The sequence below is a fragment of the Mus musculus genome, chromosome 14, assembly GCF_000001635.26.
Source record: "Mus musculus strain C57BL/6J chromosome 14, GRCm38.p6 C57BL/6J".
Classification (NCBI taxonomy): domain Eukaryota; kingdom Metazoa; phylum Chordata; class Mammalia; order Rodentia; family Muridae; genus Mus; species Mus musculus.
In genome coordinates, this window is record NC_000080.6 from 63397445 (window position 1) to 63423106 (window position 25662).

The 25662-nt window shown below is 46.0% G+C and overlaps 1 protein-coding gene across 1 annotated transcript in view; it reads right to left on the minus strand.

Annotated features, from left to right (window-relative positions):
* The window catches only part of Blk (B lymphoid kinase), a 44351-nt gene extending 24608 nt beyond the window's left edge, over nt 1-19743 (minus strand). The window contains exon 1 of the mRNA NM_007549.2: nt 19325-19743. The gene's annotated coding sequence lies outside the window, so the exon portion shown is untranslated. The remainder of the gene's footprint in view (nt 1-19324) is intronic.
* Between the last annotated feature and the right edge of the window lie 5919 nt (nt 19744-25662).

Below are 25662 nucleotides of genomic sequence, written 5' to 3' on the forward strand. Positions count from 1 at the left end.
TACACTCACCAATCAGGCTAGGCTGACTGGCCAGCAAGCCCCAGGTACCTGTTTGTCTTCCCAGTGCTATGATTAAGAGCATTTGCCACCATACCTGGCTTTTTTTACACAGCTCGGGGCTTGGGGGATCGAACTCAAGTCCTTACGCTTGTACACCGAGCACTTTAGTGACTAAGTGATCTCCCCAGCCCCCAGACTCACTGAAGCTTTAATTGTAGCAAAAGCAGGTACATGGTTTAGTGGCTTGGGGGCCACGGGGGAGCTTTTTTTTGCCTTCAATCCCAGCAGCACTCAGGAGGCAGAGGCAGGAGGATCTCTGAGTTTCAGGCTAACCTGGTGAGTTCTAGGATAGCCAGGGCTACCCAGAAAAACCCTCAAAAAGTCAAAACAAACAACAAACAAATAAACAAAAGAAAAAAACTTATTGACCGTTGTTTGCTTCTGGGAGGGAGCCCCAAGGAATGGCTGAAAGGCAATTTTTTAGTTTTCAGCTGACATCCTTTGGGGCTATCCAGAACAAAACATATTCAGGGATAGCCTATAGAATTGCAACCTGTAGCTAAGTAATAAAGGCATGGGTGAAAGTTAGCTGTGTAGTAAGAGAGATGGCAACTAGGAAGGAAACACATCCGGAATACATTACTGTAAAGCAGAGGAAATTCCCGGGTGGTTTCATTACACAATCAAGATAGGTAAAAGGACCGAAAGGGGCGTCTGTACATATCTGAAGATGTAAAGGAACTCTGTGGAAATCTATGGATCGAATCAAACTGCTAACATTAGAAGAGTGCCTACCTCTGCCAGGGCTGCTAAAACCTTCCTAAATACCTCTTGCAAAAAGAAGCAAAACAAAGAAAACCAGGCAATCACTCAAATGTTCAAAGCAGGGTATGTGGTCGTGAACCCATCTGAGAAGGGCAGCGGGACAGGAGGAAGGTGACACGCTGCCCCTGGCCAGCTCCATCCACTCGTGCGGAATGAAACCTATTACGAATCAAATCAATGTCCTTTCTCTCTCACGCAGTGATTTGTTTTTACCACAGGAAATTCAGAAAATAACATGGGAGATAAAAATTATCCCCAACACCATCATTCAGAGGCAGCCATTGTTAACGCTGGTGTGTAATTTTCCAAGACTATTTTAGTTTAAAAAAGAAAAAAAAAAAGGATCATTATCTACATCCTGTTTTTTCGACCTGCTTTTGAAAGAGCACATCACGGTTGTCTTTTCCTGCTGGTATCTGCTTTGTCTCCTTTACTGCTTGTCTGCCTATCAAGCCTCTATCATTTGAGCTTAGTATTGCCTGTCCCTTTTACTACATACTAGTTTTACTTCCAAAGCGTTATGCACCCTAGATGTGTGTGTAAACGTCCAGGTCTTAATTCTGAATAAACCTGTCCGCTAATTTGTCAAGGTTAAATTCCTGCAAGTGGAATCACAGGGTCATAAGCATCGAGCATCCTCCAATAAGTCACCAGGTGGCCCCTCACAGCTTCTATCCATTTCTAAGTCTGTTTACCTTTCTATTTCACTTTTTTTTCTTTTTCTTTTTGCTAAGCTGGGCCATAGGTAGACAGTGAATAATTTGGAGATTACACACATTCAAAAAGGAAAATCCCCTAAAACCCCAGCAGCAGGCCGAGGCTGTGGCTCTGTTGGAAGTTCTAACCTAGTGTACACAAAGCCTGGGTTCCACCTTCAGCACACAGGCTTGTGATGCTGCAGCTGTGTGTGTGTGGGGGGGGGGAGGGGCAGGGTGGGGGGATGAAGTCAAGAAGGTCAGAGGTTCAAACTCTTCCTCTGCTACATGAATTTACTCTTACATACCAGTTTACTTCGAACACTTTTTGCACCCCAGACATGTGTATAAAAGGCTTGGCTTGAGGTCTTCTGGCTAAATCCTTAGACTAATTTTGGTTAAGGTTAAACTCCTGCAGGCAGAATTGCAGGGGCATAGAGGCATAGGAGTTTAAGGTCCAACCTGAGCTACATGAGACCTTGTCTCCACCAAAAAACCAATAAGCTAAAACTGAGAGCACAGTAAATAAAAATAGCTACAGCAATGGAAAATGATTATAAATAGTTACCACTAGCCTAAACAGGGCTGTCACATATACCCACAAACAAAATATCCAGACTGTTTATCTTGTTTAATAACTTGATGAACACTACACCATGAATTACATTTATAAGTAAATATAATTTATTTATATTTATTAAATAATTAAGTAAAATTTAATTTATAAGCAAGTAAGCATAATTTTGATGGGAGTTTTCTAACTGCTACTCTACATATTTACCATTAATTTATATAACCACTATTGGTCAAATAAGTTACTTTCAAATTTTGGTGATTATAAATAAATTTATTATGAACAAACTTGTAAAATACTGAGCAGTTCGTGCATTTAAAAGAATTGGAATTATACTTACAGACGGTTGGATGGATGGATGGATGGATAGATAGGTGATGTGTGCGTGTGTTTCCCACACACCATGGTCTGTGTGTGCAGGTCAGAGGACAACTGGTAGGAGTTGGTTCTCTCCTTTTACCATGTGGGTCCCAGGGATCAAACTCATACCATCCCAGTTGGACACAAGCCCCCTTCACCCATTTATCATCTCACTTGCCCTTGTGTGATATTTTTAAAGCTATGATTTTATAAGTAGAATTCAATATCAAATATAGGCACATGGTTTTTTAAGCTTCTGGTCTGTGATAGTAAGATTGATTTACGTTCTCAGAACTGAAGAAAACACTATTTTTCATTTCCTTGCCAATGGAAAAAGAAAAAGAAAAAGAAAAAGAAAAAGAAAAAGAAAAAGAAAAAGAAAAAGAAAAAGAAAAAAAGCCATCTTTGCCTACCTGTTAAATAAAAAGTGATAAATAAGACAGTTTTAATTTATTTTTTTATGATTTATAAATGACTTATATTATTAACCACAGTTTCTAATGTTACGATTTGGCTTCCTTATAATACACCAGAGGTTTTTATATACATGTATATATATATATATATATATATATATATATATATATAAAAGACACATATATTTGATATATACAGCATTCTATCCTATGTTGTAAACATTTTCTCAATTTAGCTTTGCATCTTTCCTTGGTTTATGGTACGCTATGCACAGAGGGTCGTTGATCTATCTACTCAGTTTACTGTCTGTCCACCAGTCCTTTATACAGAAATGTGTAAGTGTTGAAACTTGCTCACTATCAGTGGTACGTTTCAGGGCTTTTTCATTGTATTTGCTACTACCATGTGTGGCATGGTGTGTGTGTGTAAGCAGGCACACAGAGACCTGGAGACAACGCCGAGGGGTTGGTTCTTTCCTCCCTCCATGTGGGTCCTGAGTTCAGACTGCCAGGTTTGCGCTGTGAGCACCTTTACCTGCTGCACCACCTCACGGGCTGCAGAAAATTTAAACATGTGAAAACAAAAATCACAGCAACGATGCAGCTGCACGACTATAATGGACACTGATACTTCATTTTGCTCGGTTTTCTTCCCTGACCCGTCCTCTGTCCTCTTTGTGTTATTCATACAAAGGACACAACCTCGCTCGATCATTATCTTGTCCTCTGCTTCTCCACAGGAGTGACCGTTATCCTAAAGCTGGTGGATGTTCTACCATGCATGGTTTCCTGCATCATTGGCATGTCCCTGTTGTCACAGCAGTATTAGTCTTTTGCTTTGTGTTCGAGACTGTCACAAAAATGACTCTATAGTCTATGCAACTATAGACTTTGTGATTTGCTTTTGTTTTTAAAATTGTATAATTTGGAGGTTTGTTTGTTGTAAGGTAGAGGTTCCTGGTTCTAAAAAAATTAAAAAAAATTAAAAAAACCAAAATCAAAATCAACCAAATGAAAAGCCTATTCAGGGGCTGGAGAGATAGCTCAGCAATTAAGAGCACTGACTGCTCTTCCAGAGGTCTGAGTTCAATTCCCAGGAGCCACACGGTGGCTCACAACCAAATGCCCTCTTCTGGTTTGTCTGAAGAGAGTGACAGTGTACTCATAGAAATAAAATAAATAAATATTTTTTTAAAAAAACAAAAACAAAAGCAAACAAACCGAAAACCCTATTCAGCTCCGTGACTTGTTTTATTTTTCACCTTCTCCTAAGGGTCTCTGCTTCTTGATCTTGACACTGAACAGCGCCCATAGGGCACAGCCAGCAGCTTCCCCAAGAACAAGAAGCCTCTGTGTGCTGATTGCCTCTGTGGGCATATAGGGCAGTGGCACCATGGATCCCTGCATGATCCCTCTGTGGGCATACAGGGCAGTGGCACCATGGATCCCAGCATGATCCCTCTGTGGGCATACAGGGCAATGGCACCATGGATCCCAGCATGATCCCTGTGTGGGCATACAGGGCAGTGGCACCATGGATCCCAGCATGATCCCTCTGTGGGCATACAGGGCAGTGGCACCATGGATCCCAGCACGATCCCTCTGTGGGCATACAGGGCAGTGGCACCATGGATCCCAGCACCATCCCTGAGCGATCCGCCAGCAGAAGCTGAGAGGTCCGTTCTCACCCAGAGGTAGCTCTACGCGTTTATTGTACTCAGGGAAGGGTGGCAATGGGGGGACTTTTGCGTTAATTTGTTTTTGCCTGATGACTTTTAGCATGCTAGGAATCATATTGACCCTTCCCGCTGTGTTGTCCTTTTCCTATTGGGTGGCCACTTAGAAATGTCTTCCCAGCTGGGTGTGGTGGTGCACGCCTTTAATCCCAGCACTCGGGAGGCAGAGGCTCGAAAAACAAAACAAAAACAAAAACAAAAACAAAAAAAAAAGAAAGAAAGAAATGTCTTCCCATCTCCAATACCAACCCAAATAATACTTAACCTAGAAATACACCAAAAAAAGGTGATGCAGACCTGTATATGAATTTGTTAAAAGAGACTTTAAAGGTGTTTTTAGGAGAGAGTCTGAGTCATTGATCGCTAATTAAGAGGACTATAGTTCAGAGGTGAACCTTCCCTCCATAGCCTCCAAAAGTCAAATGGGTTTTCGATCAATATTCCAGCAAAAACTTTACAAGAAGTTCCTAAAGCTTGGTGGATAATAAGAACTCAAGAATAAAAAAAATAAAGAAAAAAATTAAAAAAGATCAAATGTCAAAGAGGCCCCAGTAAAAGCTGCAGAAAAGTGAGATAGCAAAAGGATGCATATGGACAGACACACACAGAGACACACACACACAAACGCACACAGTAACACTCACAGACACACACATATACATAGACACACAGACACACATCACATCACATCACATCACATCACATCACATCACATCACATCCACCACACAGCACACATACATAAGCATGTTAGACATCAGACAAGCACTGGCGATCACCAGAAAAACATTCAAGAGAACGGTGCCGTGACACTTGATGTTTCTGTTGAAGGGCGAAGCCGTTCTCTTCCCTCACAGCTGTGCCTTAATATCAAATCTACATTGACGAAAGATTTAGCCATCAATGACGGCTGAATCAGAAAGTCAAATATTATATAATGGAAGTTTTAAATGCCCCATCTTTCCCCTAACCGAAATCCTATCATATGTTCTCAAGTCTGTTCCTGGATGCCTCATGGCTGTTCTTTGCACAGAACCACACGTAGAATCTACACCTGCACAGAAACCATGCAGTTCCTCACTGCACAGAAACCATGGAACTCCTTATTGCCAGGACTTTATTCCTTACTATTTCTAATTGATTTTTCAAATATAATTTAAGAATAATTTTGAGAAAAATCTTGTATTAATTTTATTAGCATTGTATTTATGATCATATGTTATTTTTGAAGAAGTGGTAAGTTTTAAATTATATTCATTTGTGTGTGTGTGTGTGTGTGTGTTGCGTGCATGCACACACATACCACAGGATGTGTGTGGAGGCCAAAGGACAATCTGTGAGTATCCATTCAGTCCTTCCACTCTGTGGGGTCCAGGAATTAAACCCTGGTAGTCAGGCTTGAGAGCAAGTGTCTTGACTTGAGCTATCTCCTTGGCCCAGCCTTTCTCTGAGTCACAAGAACACCATGCAGGACATGCTAGAGCCTGTCTTATGTCTTCCATAGGCTCCCTCAGGACAGTCCCCAGTCATTTCCTTTTTGACTTGTTGACAGCACACATTAGTGAGCTTCTCTTTTCATTGTGGAGTGGATCTGTGTGTGTGTGTTCGTGCGCGCATGTGTGCATACAGACGTGTGCACATAGACACTAGTAATAAATAAAAGGAAATATTTCTCTTCTAAATCAATAAGGTGAACTTATATACAATCTCTCCCTCTCTCTCATTTTGAGGCAGGCCCTTACCATGTAGAATATATTAATCTCAAACTCACGATCCTCCTGCCTCAGTTTTCAAAGTGCTGGAATTACAGACAAGACCTCCCCACACTTAACTTGATAGTTCATTTCTTGTACAACTCAAAATTTCATATAAAAATAGTATGCACTTATTACAAAGATGGACATTAACACAGGAAATTATACAGGAAAGCCTCTCTCCATTGTTTTAATATCTTGATTATTTGAATTTTACTTATTCCTCTTTGGAGAAATGTGCTTTTTTTTTCTAAATGGAACACAGATTAAGCAGAGTTGGTGGAAGGAGAGTACTGGCCTGTGTCCTGACATTGCGGTTTGCAAAGTATAGCTCCTTTGCTGGTGTCCTTGTCTCTTGAGTCTCCTTCCCTGCCAGGTAAAGTGAAGGCGAGGATGGTCAGCATCTCACAGCATCTCACAGAAGTCTAGCTAGAAGCTGAGTCTGACACAGCATCTGTGGGAACACTGACTGGCACTTAGCCTATAAGACTTTGTTTTGTCTTTTATCACTCAAAATTTTATTGTAAGCTTCTTTCTTATCATGCAGACCTGGGCACACTTTCACAACTCTCCTTACTATGCATGTGCATACATGTGTAAGCATTTGCGTGTGCTCGCTTACCTTCATCTGAGTTAGTTACTGGATCTCCCTGCACTTTCTTCAGGCTTATCTAGGCTCTTGGAAGGAAAATCAGTTTGGACTAATTTCTGGAAACTGTTTCAAGATCCCTGACCCAAGCCACCAAGTTGCTTGCCAGAAAGGCTGTGACAAGTCTCTTCAGCCTCCTGTGAGGCAGCATGGCCTCTACCATCCACGGCAATCCCAGAGAGAGACGGCTTGGTTCTTCCCCATGAGGATCACATCATCCCTCCACAAATGCTTTCCAGAGCTGGGATGCAGGCGAGTACGAGCACTGCAGAGAGCTAGCGTTCAGAATGCCATGGGATGAGAGCCATGAGAAGACAGTAGCGAACAAGCCAATCACTGAGCAGAATTCCCAGCAGAGGTGAGTGCTGTGGAGAAAGTCAGTCAACCATACCAGAGGGGCTGGACTGTTCAGATAAAACCTCTTCCAGGGTCAGGTGAAAGTCAACATACTTGGGTCTGAATGGCGGGGAAGTGTTGTGGGGCAGGGCGAGAGCAAGAGGTAAAGCCCAAGTGTGGGCTCGCCCAAAAGCAAAGGTAGCACACTGGAGGGCAGAGATGCATGGGCAGCAGAGGAAACAGGGCATAAGCCCAGGAGAAGCTGGAGATTTCATCAATGACACCAGGATGGCCCACTGCGTGCTTTGAAGAGCCGACATACCTTTTACAAAGATCACTGCAGCTGCTGTGTGGAGAAGAGACTGGAAGTGAGAGCCGAAGGCAGGGGTCCTTGGCAGGAGGAGAAGCAAGAGGCTGTGGCTGGAACACAGGTGTTGTCAGCAGATATGGGGGGCACGGATGGAAACAGTGAGATGCTACCAACATCCACCCTAGTGATGACCTTTGAGGGAGGGGCAGACTCTGCAGTGGGAAGGGCCACCTCACCCCTTCTGAAGATTAGAATCTATGTTCAGAGTGAAGAGTCCCATCTCTACCAGGCATCTGAAACCCCAACCGTATTGAATAAACTCAGGAAAGCAAGTGTCCACCTAGGCAGCATGAGCTCATACACAAGCCAAGTCCAATGGACCATGGAGCCAACTCCTGGTCCCCTCAGGAACCCGAGCTTAAGAGTCTGTGCCTTGTGGATAAAGGCAACTAGTGCCCATGGTGAGACTGAAGGCTGGGTGATTAGATCACTAGCTCACATAGGACCTGGGGTAGGGGGTGCATTCTATGCCTGATTCATTAAGTTTGTTGTCTAAGTGTGCCCTTCACCCAGCTCCAGTTTCTACACCTGCTGTGGGAACCCAAGGGCTTCATTCCTCCATGCAGTGGCAAGGCCATAGGGCCAAGCCCAACCTAAATCATCCTCTGATGACTCCTGAAGCCCTGAGCTGCTTCAGAAAGCACACGCTCTTGATATTATGGGAAATGTGCTTTTTGGTTTCCTAGAGTCCCTCCTTTCTCTGACAGGGGACCCTTGACCCAAGTCCAACTAATTGGGGTTTGGGTAACAGGACCATCTCTATGCAATAGGGCCAAAAGCCCTCATTGCAGGACTAAGGCTGGCAGGGTCTCCCAGACAGCTGCTTGGCTGTGTCCTGAAGACCCAAGTTTGGCTAGGAATGGTATGTAGTCTTCAGAAGTATGGTCCCTTTTTGTTATGGTCTAGGTGGTCATCTCTTCCCTGACATCCTGGAGGCTGCTCATGGTTATGCGTGAGAACGGAAAATCATTTTTGAAAGATTACATAGGGTCTGAACTATCAGGGTATGTGAGGAGGCCGACAAGCCACAACACTCATGACAGGGAAAGGACCAGAGAAAGGGCTATAGAACTCAGAGCAGCTGGCACTGTTATGCAAACTATTGATGCTGGGACTTCGTGTGTGTGTGTGTGTGTGTGTGTGTGTGTGTGTGTTTCATGTGTGTGCGGGTGCACATGCGTGCATGTCTGTGGAGGCCAGAGGTCCACCCAGAGTGTCAATTCTCAGGAATGTCCACTTTGTTTTGTGAGACAGGATTTCTCACTGGCCTGAGGCTCACTGATTCAGCTTGGCTGACTGGCAGGCCATAGGGACTTGTCTGTCTCTGTCCCCCTGTCGCTGCCATGACAAGCATGCAGCATCACGCTTGGATTTTAAAACATGGGTTCTGAGGATCAAACTCAGATCCTCACACTTGTTCAGCAAGCACATTACTGACTAGAACAGTTGTCTCCTCAACTCTAAGACTTCTAAAAGATGGCTCAGAAGGAAAATGGCCAGAAATAAGCTTTTGACCCACTTCCCACCCTGCTGGACCCAGACCTTCCCCAAAGCTATGCCGTCCTAGACAGCCACTCAGTCTTCCTCCTCACGTCCATGTACAACTAATTTCTATTGTAAAATCATCAACATGGTGTCATAACTGGATAAGTCTCGTGGTCTCCATCCCTGATATTTTACTTTATCTGAGCTGCTTCATCTCACTAAGACAACTACAGGGTTCCCTCTGGTCTCTCTGCTCCTTCTCATGTCCCACATCCAGCCCTTCCCAAATTATCCACCTATGGCACTAAGTCTCCACTGTACCCAGACTCCTCTCTGCCCTAAGGCATCCTCTACCCCCAACTGCCTCATTTTTACAACCAAGAAAACAGACTGGACAGATCAGCCAAGTGTGCCCAAGGTCCTTCAGGTAGATGGGAAGTGGGAGGGGATAAACACAGCCTGCCATCTTTCCAAGGTGACCTCCAGGACCTCAGGCCTCTGTCTCTGTGTTCACCATTCTTCAGTTGTGATTGTACAGCTATAGAGGGATATGGATGGTCTTTCATGGATCGACTACTGGGCTCCTCACATTTATTTCAAGGACGGGTCTTGGCTCTGACTTGAGTTGTGTGTTTCAGTGAGCTGGAATGACCACTTGACTCAGCCGTACCTGGCACATGATCAGGTGACGAGGGACAGAGAACCCAAGAGCTTTCCCAGACCCCACTCATTTATAAACAGATGTGTTCCTTATGCTGTTGTCCAAGATGCTGAAATGAAATGGCCCTTGTACCAGAAAGAGAGAAAGTGTGATTCTCACCAGAGCCTTCCACTTGTTCAATGTAACATGATGTTAAACTCCCTGTGACTCAGAAAAATCCCCAATATTTTTCTCACTAAAGGCAGGGCAATGAGCTGAAGTCTCTCCAAGGCAGACTCTCCCATTGCATTGGACCCTGAATCTGGTTGAGGCCAGGCACCAGGCTGCTTTGCTGACCACATCCTCCTTCACACAGGGCCCACAGAGCCCAGGATTTCTTTTTGAATGGATGAGTGACCCAGTCAATCAATTGGTCAATTCCGGAAAACCCAAAGCATAAAAAATGCTCACTCCTTCACCTCCCTAATACAAAGACGTTTATCTCAAGTCAGAGTCTGTCTGCACTCTGGCTGGGGTCATTGGCCATTACTTGGGGCTGACACATTGACCCAATATTCAGTGGTGCTCTACATCACTACAGTACATCACAGACAGCCAAGATGCAAATATAACCAGCTCACTTTGACGTCAGCTTGCCATACCTTAAGAAGCCTTTCTCCTTCAATGAGTAGTAGCAACTGGGGAATGTAGCCCAGACTTCTGGGGAGATGGGAAACTGAGTGTGTCCATGTTTGGTGCCTCAGACACACACACTTTAAGGAGATCCAAGACAAGGTTACCAAGGAAGGAGACCAGATACATTTAAGACATCACTCAGCCACCAAGGGTGGGGCAGGAGAGTCTGTCATTAATAAAAACAGCTATTTGAAAAGGAAAGAACCGATGCTGGCATCAGGAGACAAACAGGCTATAACAGGCTGACATATTCCCTGGGGTGGCTGAGTGTCTATGTTTGCTCTCTTGAATTTCAAAAGGTTTATCTTTGCCCCTTCACTCTTAGCCGATAACATTTTGGGCAGATGCACAGGGCTCGCTCAGTGGAAAGAGCTAACAGCAACCACAGGCACTAGTGAGTCCTTCTGACTCTCAGGAGGGAGGCATGAAGCTGGTGGAATCCATTTAGTCTAAAAAAATGCCAACATGTTCTCTTTAACTAAGAACCAGCCATACAGGGCTGCCTACATATGGGGCTGCATACATGCGGGGCTGTGGATGTAGTTCAGTTGGCAGAATGTTTATGTAGCATGCACAGAGCCCTGGGTTACATTCCCAGCACCTCAGAAATTGGGTATTCGGGCACATGCCTGTAATCCCAGCACTCTGGAGGTAGAGATGGAAGGACCAGGAAGAGGTCAAGATCATCTTTAGCCTCATAGCAAGTTTGAGGCCAGTCTGAGCTACTTGAGACTCTTTTTCCAAAAAAAATATTTCTGGATTCACAGTCTCCTTACAACTGTGATGAAATTGAAAATAATGTCCCCAGGGGAAAAAAAAATACACTTACCATAAACATGCCAGTTTTAAAAGGTGACTGATTTTTATTTTTGAAGTATACTAAGAGAGTTTACTTTTGTTACTATTAAAATTAACATATTAAAAACCTTTTCTTTAATAGAAATTTATGGCCTGGAAAGATGGCTCAGTGGTTAAGAGCACTTGCTGCTCTTACAGAGAACTTGAGAGTTCTGCTCCCTGCATCAATATGTCAGCCCACAATTTTCTGTAACTCCAGGGAGCCTGATGCCCTCTTCTGGCCTCCAAGGACACACACATGGCATTTGTCCTCCCCCCCCTAAACACAACACAGAGATGGGAGAGAAAGAGAGAGACAGAGGCAGAGAGACAGAGACAGACAAAGAGAGAGACAGAGACAGACAGAGACAGAGACTGACAGGGACAGACACACAGAGAGAAAGAGATATTTTTTAAAACTCAAATTTCTATGCTAAATTTGGCACCCACTTTCAGGGACCCTTTTCCTGGCAAAGCCTTCAACAATTCACAGACTTCTGATTAAGAACAAACTAGCCCAAAGCTCTAGGGGCTGTTTCCTTATGAGTCACTTCATTTCCCAGGCAGGAAAGTCTGTTCTCCGGCCAAAGACCACATCACAGCACTGGCCAGCAAATAAGGTTGTCAGGGAGCCAGATGACAGAGGATGAAACTCTCAGCCACCGTCGTCACCGCTTACAATGCAACTCGGTGCCAACCCCGTTCTCTCCCCAAATAAGCATTTTGTGTTCCCAATTAATTGCCATTCCTTGGAGGGATTGGAAAAGGACAGCCTTCGGTTACATGATGCAGCTCAGATTAACGTTGCCTGTGTGCTATTTCGTTTTTGAACCACAGCTCTCTGTGTAATGGTCTTTAAAAAAAAAAATCAAAGCAAACTAGAGGTCCAGTATTTATGCAGCCTCGAAAATGACCACTGTGCCATAGACTCACAGGAAGATGCTTACGTTATGACAGAAAGAGAAGGGGGGGGGAGCAGAGTCACAGCGATGTCTCTCGTGCATCAGTGATAAACTATGTCCAGGGTAAACCAACAGGAGCAGATTTTAGGACCAACATAAGCAAAGCCAGCTGAATCAGAGGTTATGTCTGTTTTCAGCATTACCTTTGGGGTTACATAATTTTTTCAGATTTGAAGTCAGGAGACAAATGATACATCTGTGTTAAATTAGCCTACCCTCCCAGCGGCTCTCCCGCCCTGGTCTCAGCAGCCTGCTCCTCCTGTGGCTTCCCTTGTGACTGGGTTTTGGGGGTAAGTAGCGCCAGGGCTGAGCTAGCAGAACCCCTCCAGACTCAGACCACAAACCCCAAGCCTAGCGTTAGGAAGAGCAAAGAAGACACCATCAGCACTTCCAGTGTTTGTCCTGGTCCCCTCAGACCCCTCCTAGTTTATGTCTTCGAAGAGAGAGGCTCCTATAAACGAGGTGGGGGTGGGGCTCCACTCTGAAATTCATGGGGGTTATGGAATAGACATGTCTTGTTGTCTCATGCCATCAGAGACTCTGATGTTCATATCACATCGCTCGCAAGCCGACTGGCATTTGGAGTCAGATGGAAATGGCTTGTCTGCGGTGACTGATGAGTGCTGAGAATCATTACAGCCCCTTGGCTACCAAGACCCTGGCCTGGCTCAGCTTTCGCCTGGCATCTGCGGTCCTCGTGGTATCCTCATGAGAGCGTGAAGTCAGCTACTCCCACTAAAGCTACTGAGAGAGGACTGGATAGGTTCCTACAGCAAAATCTCAGGGAAGGAGACAGCTCCAACATACAGAGGCTCCGAGATCTGCCGACAAGTCTGCTCTCAGAGGCCTGCTGACCTCTAGTTGGGCTCCCAAGAGCTTTTCTCTCATGGCCAGCCCTTCCTGCTGCTAGAGGAAGTGAGCAGAAGCCTAGGGGGCCCCCTCCTGCTCTCTGACCCCAGTGTTCATTTGCCTTTGGACTCACAAGTGACCTGCCTTCCTTTTCTGCATTCTGAAGGACCTTGGGGACATTGCCACAGTCCTATCATTTGGACTCCTGTCGGAATGAATGATTGACATGCAAGCCTGACTTCATAACTACTCTCATGTCTGTGCTTCTCGGGCCCAGCACAGTGTCTCGCTCTCTGAGAGACTGTTTCAGAGCTGAGAGCCGAAGGGGCTCTAGAGAGAGGAAATGTAGGGGAAACTTAACCCCAAAGGTGGCAGGGTGATATGGAGAAACTAAAGCAGGAAAGATCGAGCCAGGAGCTTGAGCGGCGAGCAGCCTAGAGGAAATAGGGAAGGTGACCACAGGAATAGCCCACAGGGCATAGAAGCAGACTCAGCAGGATCCTGTCCCCAGGCAAGCTGGCGCCAGAGTCTCCTGGGGATAGAAACGCCCTCAGCCAGAGGTCATAGGTCACAGCTTGAGGTCTCACATGAGCATAGCACTGAGCTCATCCCATCCTAGCTCCTAACCTCACAATCTCTGTGTATAGACCATGGAGCAGCCTGTTCTCAGCCCTCAACTCTATGATGACCCACACATACCCCCCAACTCCCATTACCGCATGTGCGCACACACGAGAGCATGCATACACACACCCTGCCCCACCCCCTTGCCTTGCTGTTGTGCTAAGGTGCAGGCTCATGCTGGAACCTAAGGCTGCAACCCTGAGTGCATCTCAGCGGTGCTCCCTCCCAGCTCTGGACCCCTAGGTAGGTTCCGACCACCAGCACAGGGTTGTTTGGGGACCAGTTGAGACCAGGGCATTCTGGAATTCTGGAATTCTGGTGCCTAACCAGCCTTCACCGTTTGACCAAAGTGCTTGCTGTACCTACAGAGCCATTAAGGTCTGACAAGTGGTTTGAGAGGTAGCTTAGCTCCCCTCCCCCAAAAGCACTATGGGAAACAAGCTCAGAAAGAGGAAGTTGCCCAGCCAAGGCTACAGGCCAGAGCTCCGTTCTAGAAGTGAAGTCTCAGAGACTAATGAGCCAGGCAGGGCACAGTCCACCTCCAGCTCTCTCTTAGCTTCTGGCTCTTCCTCCAGTCTTAACCCTACCTAGGTCACCATCTCGTCCTGTCCATATCAGCAGCACCCTGATGATGATGGTGATGATATATATATGTATATATCAACACAGACTTTAGAAATTACCCCACTCCCAGGTCAGCTTCTAGAAAGTGCTCAACTTGCAAGAATTCAGTAGTCTCTAACCTGAACCTTGCACTCCAGTGGGGCCAGCTGACCTTTTATCTTCATAGTCTCCTACCCTAAACCCTTGCCAAACGTCTGACATTGGAACACGACTTTGTCATCTACAGAGTTCATGCTCTAGAACTGTGTAATGGAGTTACAAAAACATAAATAGTAACCAAACAAACAAATCGTAAACCTCACCTCATAATGCTTTAATTACGTGTATGATTTTGTGTTGGGGTTGCACTCATAGCTGGCCACAGGCTGAACATGCCTGCTTTAGAGCACTGATTTCCTCTTAAACTCCCGTTTGCAGTGAGGTCATGCCCTTGTCCAAAGCCAGGGTGACTACATCTGCCCTTCTCAATGACAGTAGCAGGCCATGCACTCAACAGTTTTCATCAGCACCCATTTGTATCTCAACACCTCATAGTGGACCATCTAGATGACCCAGATCGAGGATGGATCCCAGGGGCAGAGCTGGTGCCAGGCAGGATCATCAGACATTCTGTCCTCTATCAATCTATCTACGATCTATCTATCTATTATCTATCTATCATCTGTCAATTGTCTATAAATCTATCTATCTATATCTCTTTTGAGAGAGTCTTGCCATATGTCCTTGGCTGACTTTAATTCACTATTTAGACCCGACTAACCTTGAGCTCACAAGATCTGCCTTTCTCTGCCTCCTGAACACTGGGATTAAACATGTGCCCTGTTATGCCCAGCTGCTTTCTTCTTTTAAAACTTTCTCCTATCCATCCTTCAGCTCCAATCATCTTGTCAGCCATCCCTTCTCCACTTTTGCCTATCTCCTTTGTCCCGTCCCTGTCCCCATTCCAAGCCTGTACATATGAAAGGGATTGCCAGGCCTGGGCATGAGAGAGCAAGTGTCTCTGTCCATCCCAGAAATTAACAGTACAGACCCATGCTGTGCTAGATGCCTGCTCAGCCTCCTGCCTCCTGCTGGCATGGCAAACAAAGACCTCTGTAGAGAGTGCCTCCCTACAACATGATCTGTATGGGACAGAGATAGGGACAGTTTCCCTCTGACACAGGAGCAAGAGGCGGAACTGCACTCCACCCACAGGAATTAAGCAGATCAGGTCAGACCTTGCTGCCCAGAGGAAGCCTCTGAAAACCCAAGGGCTCTTTATGCAAGAGTGTACACACTGTACCATAGATGACACCAGCTCAAGAGACCAAACTACAGGTTCAGAGCACTTGACAGCTCCAATACATACAACAGGAGCCTGATCTTAAACGTCAGAAGTGATCTAACCTGTGAAGCCCAGAACATCTAAAGCCCTTGTAGATACCACTGTGGGGTTGTGGGCTTACATATTCCCTGTATTTATTGTGTAGACCAGATGTGTCATGTTTTCTCTGATTTGTCCGTGGCAGGATCCCAGGTGTCAGGTGTACAGAGGCCAAGCAAGGTGGGGATGACAAGGCCTCCCAGGAACTTCTTGCTGCAGGATTGTGGAAATAGCACTCTTTTGGTGGGGGGGGGGGGGGCTGGGGGCTAGGAGCCCCACTGTCACCTTGGAGGAGACTGATGCTCAGTAAAGCCTGTACTCCATCTTGTGGTTGTTTGGCACCGAGATCTCTGCTTGGAGGGAGCTGTGGCTACTGTTTGACATAGCAGGAAGCAGAGCACAAACAGGCCACTGGCTCACTTTTTCCCAGCTGTCAGGTTCTAAGCCATGTTCCCGTTTAGACCTCTGTACCACACCACCTCAAGGGAAGTAGAATGTCAAAAATTCGCAGTGCCACTTCCCCTGTCTGTACTGCTTCAGAGCCCACAGCGCAGGCCACGGAGACCCTCATGGAGATCAGCACGGTTAGCAGTGACGTTTAGAGCTCAGCCCTTCCTCCTGTAACTTTCTTCCTCATGCCCTATCCTTCCCATGCACCTTGGTTTTCTTGCTTGCTCCTTTCGTGCAAGAATGGTTTGCGAGCCTGGTGTCACAGGCCTGGGATTCCAGTCACTCAGGAGGCTGAGGATGGACAAGTCTCTCGTCTGTCTGGGCTACAGAGCAAGGAAAAGGAGAACCTGAACACCCAGTGAAACTCTGTCTCAGTATAAAATAAAACCAAGGGGCTGGGCTAGCTCAGTGCACAAAATTTTCCTACTAAGTATGAGACCTTAGGTCCAATCCCTAGCTGTAGCGGTGAAGGGGAGGGGAGGGGAGGCAAGGGAAGGGGAGGGAGAAAGGGGGGCGAGAAGAAAGAGGAGAGAAAGAGCAGAAAGGAGGAGAATAGAGGGGAGAGAGGAGGAAGGTAGGAGAGAAATAGAGAAAAGGAAAAGTGGTTTTGCACAGCACCTTTCATGAGCCGGGGACCATGCTAGGACCCAGCCGGATGAGCAAAGCCTGCCCCTGTCGCAGGGGAGCTCCAGTCTAAGGGGGCTTGGTTGGTAGAGGCAAGGCACAGCTCAGCATATGCTGGTGTTTGTGGGAATACAAAATGGCTTGGAGCCCTGTAAGCGATGGTTCTAAGACTCTGGGGAAAGGGATTCTCCATGAGAAAGTAGGAAAGGGCTCCAGCCTAAGATAACACAGCGAAACATAAACTGGTGGAAAGCATCCTCAGGCTAGCTTGTAGTCCCGCTGTTCTGTTTGATAATCATCGCAGCGCTGTGATTCGGATCTATGTGTCATCTTTCTGCACAGTCTGTTTTCTTCCTCTCCAGCTTCTGAGGCATCGATGATCTGGCAGAGTTATGGCTTTCGAGGGAAGTCCATCTGCCCTGTCAGGCTAGCCATGGGATCCTGAGGGAGAGTGGACCCCAAAGGATGTCTGGCTCCATTTGGATGAGAGGCACTCTGTGCAGGTCTAGGTGCCCCGCTGCCTCTTTCTTTGCCTCCTGTCTCCTTTTTGAGGCTGAGTCCACATTGGACCGTGAATACCGCAGAGCAGGTCAGACTGGCCTAACCCCACAGCTCCTAACATGAGGGGGGACTCAAAAAATGTACATCCAACAAAAACCAGACAGACAGACAGACAGACAGACAGACGAAAATCCAGTGAGGAGCGGGAAACACAGTGTGATTCTAGAATAGACAGATAGCCGAAGAGAGAGGGCGGCGAAGGCCTCCTGTGTTCCGAAAGGTTCAAAGAGAAGTTTCCTCAGGAATACTTATCCTGGGACCACTCTCGCTCTGAGGCAAGATGAGTACAATTTTTTTTTTGAACTTTTTATTTTGAAGCAATTCTAGAATTGTAGAAAAACAGCAGACACCAGAACTAATACACTAATACTGGCACAGTGGCACCAGGAACATTGTAACAGTGGCCTGTAACTTTATCACCTGTGTTTGTTTTCTGTGATCCTGACAGTCTCAAGGATTTACACATTGTAGAACACCCCTCAGTTTGGACCGATATGGTCATTCGGTCTGGTTGGGCGGTGTTGCGAGTTTGAGGAATGAGGTGCATGGTGGCAGAAGTTCACAGCAGCAACATGTCCTGTCCTCGGTGAAGTTGATCTTGGTAACTTGCCTAACCTAGGGTCTGTCTTGTTATCTACTATACAGCTACTGCCTCTGCCTCTCATACTGGAGGCTCAGGTCCCTGTCAAGGTCAGGGGGACTAGCCCCCCTCCTGCAGACATGGCAAGAGAATGCCCCACAGTTCCAGATCATTAGCAACACTGTGTTATTGGTGGTGTGGGCCAGTAAGGATGAAATCAATGACCAATTACAAAGTGAACGGAGAAGCTGCCAAATTGTAAACATTGCCTGCATGTGCGTGTTCATGTGCACATGTGCATGGGTGTTTCTCCTCAGGAGGGAGCCACCTTGGGGTTTTAAGGTTGTTTGTGTGTTTGTTTGTTTTAGATCTCTCACTGGAGTAGAGATCATGGAGTAAGGAGACTAGCTGGCCAATGCACCCAGGAATGCTCCTACCCTACCTCCCCAGGACTGAGGGTTTTCACCTGTGTGCTAGAGGATCAAACCCATGTCTTTATGCTTTCGAGCCAAGCACTTCACTGAGCTATCTCCCTAGCCCAAGTATAAGTAAGCAAAGCAACTTTTTTTTTTTTTTTTTTTTTTTTTTTTTTTTTTTGGTTTTTCAAGACAGGGTTTCTCTGTAGCCCTGGCTGTCCTGGAACTCACTTTGTAGACCAGGCTGGCCTCGAACTCAGAAATCCACCCGCCTCTGCCTCCCAAGTGCTGGGATTAAAGGCGTGTGCCACCATGCCCAGCTAGTAAGCAACTTTTAAACATCCTTTCAAAACGTGTTAACAACTATTCTTTCCTTGGGCTACCTTTACTAACAAAACATATCTTGGCCAAAAAGGTTGTTAGTTCCATCACCATAATACCCAAAAATCCAAATAATTTCATTAAAAACCAGAGAATCGAGAGTAATCACCAGACACACTGATCTTGAGCCAGGTGGTGCATATCACCTCATTGGACTCTACACAGTGGCTCCAGTTACTTTCCTTTCTAACAGGCTGGGGAACTTGCCTCTAGCCCCATAGCTGGTCTGTATGTTCCCGGCTATCTTCTCCCACATCCCATGTCTTCTGGTGGACCTTCACTGCCCTTCCCACCTTGGAGTTACACCACACAATCTACCCTAGGTGGGTGAACTTTTATAAATTCAAAGACCTCTCAGGAATAAACAGTAGGATGCCTTATTCATAGCTGTAGGACAGAGCATGTGAATTCTATGAGTAGCAGCCATAGCAATGTTCCTGCCCATTCACCCATCTCACAGGCCTCAGAGCACCGTTCACACTGGGTAGAGCTGCCCAGGAGCCAGCTGAAAGGCCTACCTTGCAGGGCTTCAGTAGCTTCTCAACATAGCTGTGCAGATCCCAGGGTCTGTGTGGTTGAAGAACTTTCTAGCGGCAACCAGAAGCTCTGGACCCAGTTAAGAAAAGCCAATCCCATCCCCAGATGGATTCTTCTCATCTCAGTCAGCTTCAGTGGCTTGTGGCTTCCTGCCAACAGCACACAGAGGTGTGTGTGCCCCCTGTTGTGATCAGACCGCCATGAACAGCCCTAAGAAGCAGCTCAGTGGGAGCTCTGCCCTCCAGTCAAGTCTTCTGGAGACTTCTGGCTCCTCAGCCCCGGAGGTGTTTCTGAGGAAGTTTCATGGGCACCTGACCTTCAGCCAGGCTGGTCATGATGCCCCTCTGCCACCCCAAAGTTTTCTCATGGGTTTTGGTTCACCACACGGCTGGTGTTTCCCCTTGGTTGGTTTGTTAGGGTCAACACACCTCCAACTATCTCCAGGAAGTATTTTTCAGAGGGTTCCGTCTGGGCCACCTGTGGGAACTAGGGCGGGGTTCTCTCAGTCCATTGGCTTTGCTTTGCTTTTAAATGATGCTAATATTAGTGGGGTCACAGGATGGTGTGAGCATTCAGTGGCAGAACAGATGTGACTGGACTGTATAGAATTGATGCTCAGTACACACAAATCCCTCCATGTTTGATAGTGTTGTATCAATGTGTGAATCTGATCTCAGAGGTTTTTTTCAACTGATCACTTTACCTGTCAGTGAAAACTCAGAGAAGAGACAGTGAGGTGACAGGAAGGGTGGCACCATGGTTGATTATATCCTTTCCGATGTCAGTCAGGGGTTAATGGGACCAGGAAGGTTGTTGAGAGGACCTGCTGGCCCAGAAGACATCATGGACCACCGATCACCTTGCTCATCCAGGTGTCTCAAGGGCAGACTCTCCCTTCTCTTTAATGTCTAGGAGCCTTGATCGAGTAGATCATCGGTCTGCCAGTTTCTACACCACAGCTCATGATCTGTACCCATATGGAGCATCCTTTCTGGGACTTTAGGGCTAAGAGAGTGTTCACTGCAAGTCCTTGTAGGAAAGAGCTATCAGAAGCTCTTTGCAGTGGGGCATGGAGCTCTTGGTTCTATGGGCTGTTGCTTGTCCCCTAAGGTTTCATAGGAACATGTATAAATGTTCCTATCACAGTATTTAGGATAGAGTAGACAGCTAATGTGTTCAGCTGCAAGAAATAGGCACACGTGTGTGGGAAACAAAGGACCATCTCAGAAGTTACTACCTATCGGGATTTTGCTGTTGTTGGTTTTTTGTTTTTGGCAAGGTCTCTCACTGGCTTTCAACTTTCTAAGCAGGATAAGATGGCTGGCTCCTCAGTCCCAGGAATCCTCTTGTCTCTGCTTTCTACAGGCTGGAATCATAATTGCATACCAGCATTTATTTTATTTTATCTTATTTTATAGCAGGTTCTGAGGACCAGACTTGGCTTCTTCTGCTTGTAATGAAAGCAATTGGCCAACTGAACTATCTTCTCAGACCTTGAACAGAGAATGTTTGGACTTGAACCTGTGCACTTGAGCCTGAGGCTGGGAGAACACGAAGGGATGACATGGAACCAGCTTCCTCTGCCACTCCCTCATCTTCCCAGAGCAGAATAGGAGGGATGGGGAGAGTTTGCTGAGAGGAGAGTGATTCCAATTTGCTTATGGCTTTGGCCTTGGTATAGTCTGAGAAAAACTCACCCTTCTGTTTACCACAGATGTTGGATGCACACACGCACACGCACATGCACACACACGAACAGATAGATTCCAGCAACCACTCAGAAAAGAACAGAGAAATGATGTTGCTGTTGGCTTCAGATGTCTGAGCAGAAGTGAAAGCTAATTTCAGCCATTTTAACCCTCACAAAGTCACAGGGCCCCCGAGAAAGCTGTTGGGGAGAAGACCCAGGGGAGAGATGGTGAAGGGTTAGACAGTATCCTTTGTCAGACAGTTTATAAAGTTAGGGAGCCTCAGCAGGTCTTGTCAGGACAGCACTGAGACCAGACCTTTGCTCTGACTCCTGGGGTTCTGTGCTCAGCCTGACTGCCTCTCTCTGTCATTTTCCCCATTTATTTTTGTGCATCTGAGGTGACTTATGCAAATCTCAGGGCTCTCTTTCCATGACTCTACACCAACCTTCTGATAACAACTCATCTATAATTAAAATCAAAAGATGTGAGTAATAGAATGGTCAAGTTGAAAAATGTTCGGATAGTCCAAGCCAAGATTCACCTCAAAGGTGGTGGTATGAGACATTACATAGTCCCCTTTAACAGTAACAAGTATATCAGACAAAATTGTCAACGAAACAAATACAAAGAACAACTTTCAGATCATGGGAAATGCTCGGTCATTAAGAATTTTATTATGCCAGGATTATTGTAATGCCCGGCACACAGGATGCTATTTGGAATAAGGAAAAATCATAGGTTTTCTGGTACCTGTGGTAGGCTTGGTCCACAGGCCAATGAAAACCAGCCACTGTACTAGGAAGAGAAAGCAGGTTTGGTTTTGGGTGTGGACACATGAACCTGCAGTTTATGGGTTAAAGGTTATGTATTTGGTTGTAGACAAGAAGTTGGGAAAACTACAGGTTTACTGGCTTAAGATTATAGTTTTGATCCAAGGTGAAAAGAAACAGCCAGAACTGGAAGGTCCTTCAGGCAAGGTAGAGCCAAGACAATAAAATCTCTTTACACACCCAATGAATTGCTGAAACAAGTATGACCAAAGCTGGGGTGGGGAGGGGGAATGCAAGAGAGTACAGCCAAAAGTGAGCTCAAAGGGAGATGGGAGGGCTTGCTGCACAGTCCCTTGCTTCTCCAGCCACGCCCAGCTCGGGCAGCGGAGTGTGGAGGGCTTCTTGTGCAAGGTGTCTGATTATGACCCTGTTCAAAGGATTGTCTTAAAATGCAGAAAGAGACTAGACCCTTGGGAGATCACAACTAAAAAGTAAAGTAAAGGAACTAGAGAGATGGCTCAGGGACTGGAAGTGCTCCCTGCTCCTGCAGAGGACCTGAGTTTGGTTTCCAGTCCCCATGTCTGGTAGCTCACAATTGCCCATAACTGCACCCCAGGGGTTCCAAGACCTCAGGTTTCCACAGGTGCCTGGACACACACACACACACACACACACACCACGAATAAAAATTTGAAGTAATACAAAATAAGTCTTAAAAATTAAGAGAAATGCTGATACTACACTGTGCAGAGATAATAGCGGCTATGCACCACGCAGGGGGCTAGTTTTATAAACTTATTCCAAGTAGATTCCTAAAACAAAACACCAGTAACTTTCAGGGAAATCAAACAAAACCAGAAGCAATGCCCAGTTTCATCAAAAGTTACAGATATGAGGAAAAGAAAAAAAAAAAAAAAACACAACAACAAAAACAAAGTGACCCCTTTTCTCTTCCCCCTTCTCCTCTCTCTGTGTGGTCATGGCCAGCTTCCCCATGCCCTGGATAAACTCTATTGTATACAAAAAATAAAATAAAAATAAAAAAGTGACCAGAAAATAATGCAAACTCCTCAAGGGCTTTGAGTTCACAGCAGTTACTATCGATACATTCATGGAATTAAAGGAAGATATTCTCAAATATGTAGAGTATTACACTTCATGTCAATAAGAGTCAGCAGATAGGTATGCTCTACAAAGAAATGAAAATTATAACAAATAAACAATAAACAGGGCTGGAGAGATGGCTCAGTGGTTAAGAGCACTGACTGCTCTTCCAGAGGTCCTGAGTTCAATTCCCAGCAACCACATGGTGGCTCACAACCATCTGTAATGGGATCCGATGCCCTCTTCTGGTGTGTCTGAAGACAGTGACAGTGTACTCACATACATTAAATTAGTAAATAAATCTTTTAAAAAACAAAAACAATAAACAAACAAATAGGCTGGGGATATAGCTCAGTGGTTAAAGAATTTTCCTAGCATGCACAGCCCCTGGGTTTGATTCCCAGTACTATAAAAAAATAACAAGCAGTAAAGAGGATTTCTGTGGATTAACAAACTGAAATCGGAAAGCCAGGAGCCAGGCCTGTGCCTACAGTTGAAGGATGGAGGACTGGCATAAAATCACTTTATATGAAAAAGAATGCAAGCTAGTAGGGGCCGGCAGAAACAGTGTGGGTGTTGGGAACAGGGAGTGGAGGGAAGGTTAAGAGAATCTTTCCTGCAGTGTGCTCTGCTGTGGGACAGGAACTGCTCGCATTCAGGATGGTTCTGGGACTATCTCATCTCTGGCCGCCTACACTGCGAGGCTTCTGCTTACTGTGTAATGGGGTCCCCTGGTATGTGGCTGCCTTCATTCCTCTCAGAGTTCTCGTTGCTTCCAGCTTTTTGACAGTTTGATGATAATGAGTCTTGCGGCAGTCTTCTTTGGATTGGTCCTTTGACCTTCATCTGGATACCTATTGTCTCCCAAGTTTTAGAAAGCTCTTGGAGCCCGGCGTGGTGGCACATGCCTTTAATCCCAGCACTTGGGAGGCAGAGGCAGGCGGATTTCTGAGTTCAAGGCCAGCCTGGTCTACAAAGTGAGTTCCAGGACAGCCAGAGTTATACAGAGAAACCCTGTCTCGAAAAAAAAAAAAAAAAAGAAAGCAAGCAAGCAAGCAAGCTAGCTCTTGGCCAGCCGGGCAGTGGTGGTGCACACCTTTAATCCCAGCACTTGGGAGGCAGAGGCAGGTGGATCTCTGAGTTTGAGGCCAGCCTGGTCTACAAAGTGAGTTCCAGGACAGCCAAGACTATACAGAGAAACCCTGTCTCGAAAAAAAAACAAAAACAAACAAACAAACAAAACAAAACAAAAAAACAAAATAAGAAAGAAAGAAAGCTCTTGGCCATCATTTCTTTGTGCATTCCCCTCTTCCTCACCTTCTGGGACTATGACAATGTGTGTGTACGCGCCTGCTTGATGCAGTTCCTCTGAGAGTTCTGTGTTGTTTTCCTCCCCTGACTGCGTGGCTCCAAATATTTGCTGATTCTCCAGCATGAAGTCTGCTAGGGACAGTTGTAACGAGACATTTCACTTCACTCCTGCTGTACTTCAGTTGCAGAATTCTTCTGTTTGTTCTATAGCATCTCTCTGTTGAACTCCTAATTTTATCTAAATACATTTTCCCCCCTAATACTGTTGAGCTATGTATATCTTTTGGCCGAGCTTCTTTAAAAAAAACAAAAAACAAAAAACATTATTTTGAATTATTTGATAGGCAACCAGAAGATCCAAATTTGTTTAATTGGAAGTTTATTGTGTCCTGTGGTGTACATGTTTTATGTACAGGCACATGCATGTGGGCATGCATGCATGTGCTTTTGAGTGTGTGTGTGTGTGTGTGTGTGTGTGTGTGTATGTGCGTGTGTGCGAGAGCTCTAGTGTGTGAATGTGTGTAGGTGTATTTGCCGTAGCTTTGTGTTGGTATCTGCAGATTTGAAGGGGCAGGTACTTCTTCCCAACTGGTAGACTGTCTTTGGTAGAAAAAAAGCGTTGCCTGTGAGTCAGCTTAGGGGTATTGGCTAAGTGGGGTGTGGGAAATGCCAGGTTCCTAATGTACAAAGATGCTGCATCCAGGGCATGTGTTCTCAGGGAAGTGGGCAACTCCAGGTTTGGTAGGTGGGCACTGGTGGCAATAGGGCCACTAGACAGGCACCCGAGCTATGACGCTGGCATTCATAAGCAAGTTCTGGAAAGTCCCAGAAGGGACAGACAGCGAGAGCTTTAGCTCTAAGGAAGCACAGGCGGGTAGGTTCCAAGCAGCCCTCTCTCTCAGCTTGGGTTTAGCATTGGCTTTCAGAGGCAAAAGCTGTGAAGGACCATGGCCACCAACACAGCAAAGGTGCTAGGAACATCAATGGATCCCAGCACTTCATTCTCACCCAGGGAAGAAAGTCACGGCCAAGGAGAAACCTCTTGTCACTGAGTTAGACTGTCCCTGGAGTTAGGACAATGCACCCAACGTGTTCCCTGTGTTCTGCCTCTGACACGCAGCCTCCTGACTGTACTCCAGAGCTCCCCAGGACCTATATTCATCTGTGGTCATTGTGAAATCATTGTTTCTGTGAGTAAACAAGGGGTGGGAATCTCCCAAGCTGACATCATCTCATCCCCGTTTCGTTTCTTAGATGTTTGACCAACTGAGTTAATTTTCAATACTTCCCAAGCCTCAGGTCCCGTGGAGTGAAAGAGAATGCCAGGATGGAGTCTCTGGAAAGGTGTTTGTTAAACACAGGAAGTGGCTGAATTCTGCAGAGAGGCAGCAGGCCTCAGTGCCAGGCAGTGTAAAGCAGAGGTCCCAGTGTCCCCCAACTGCC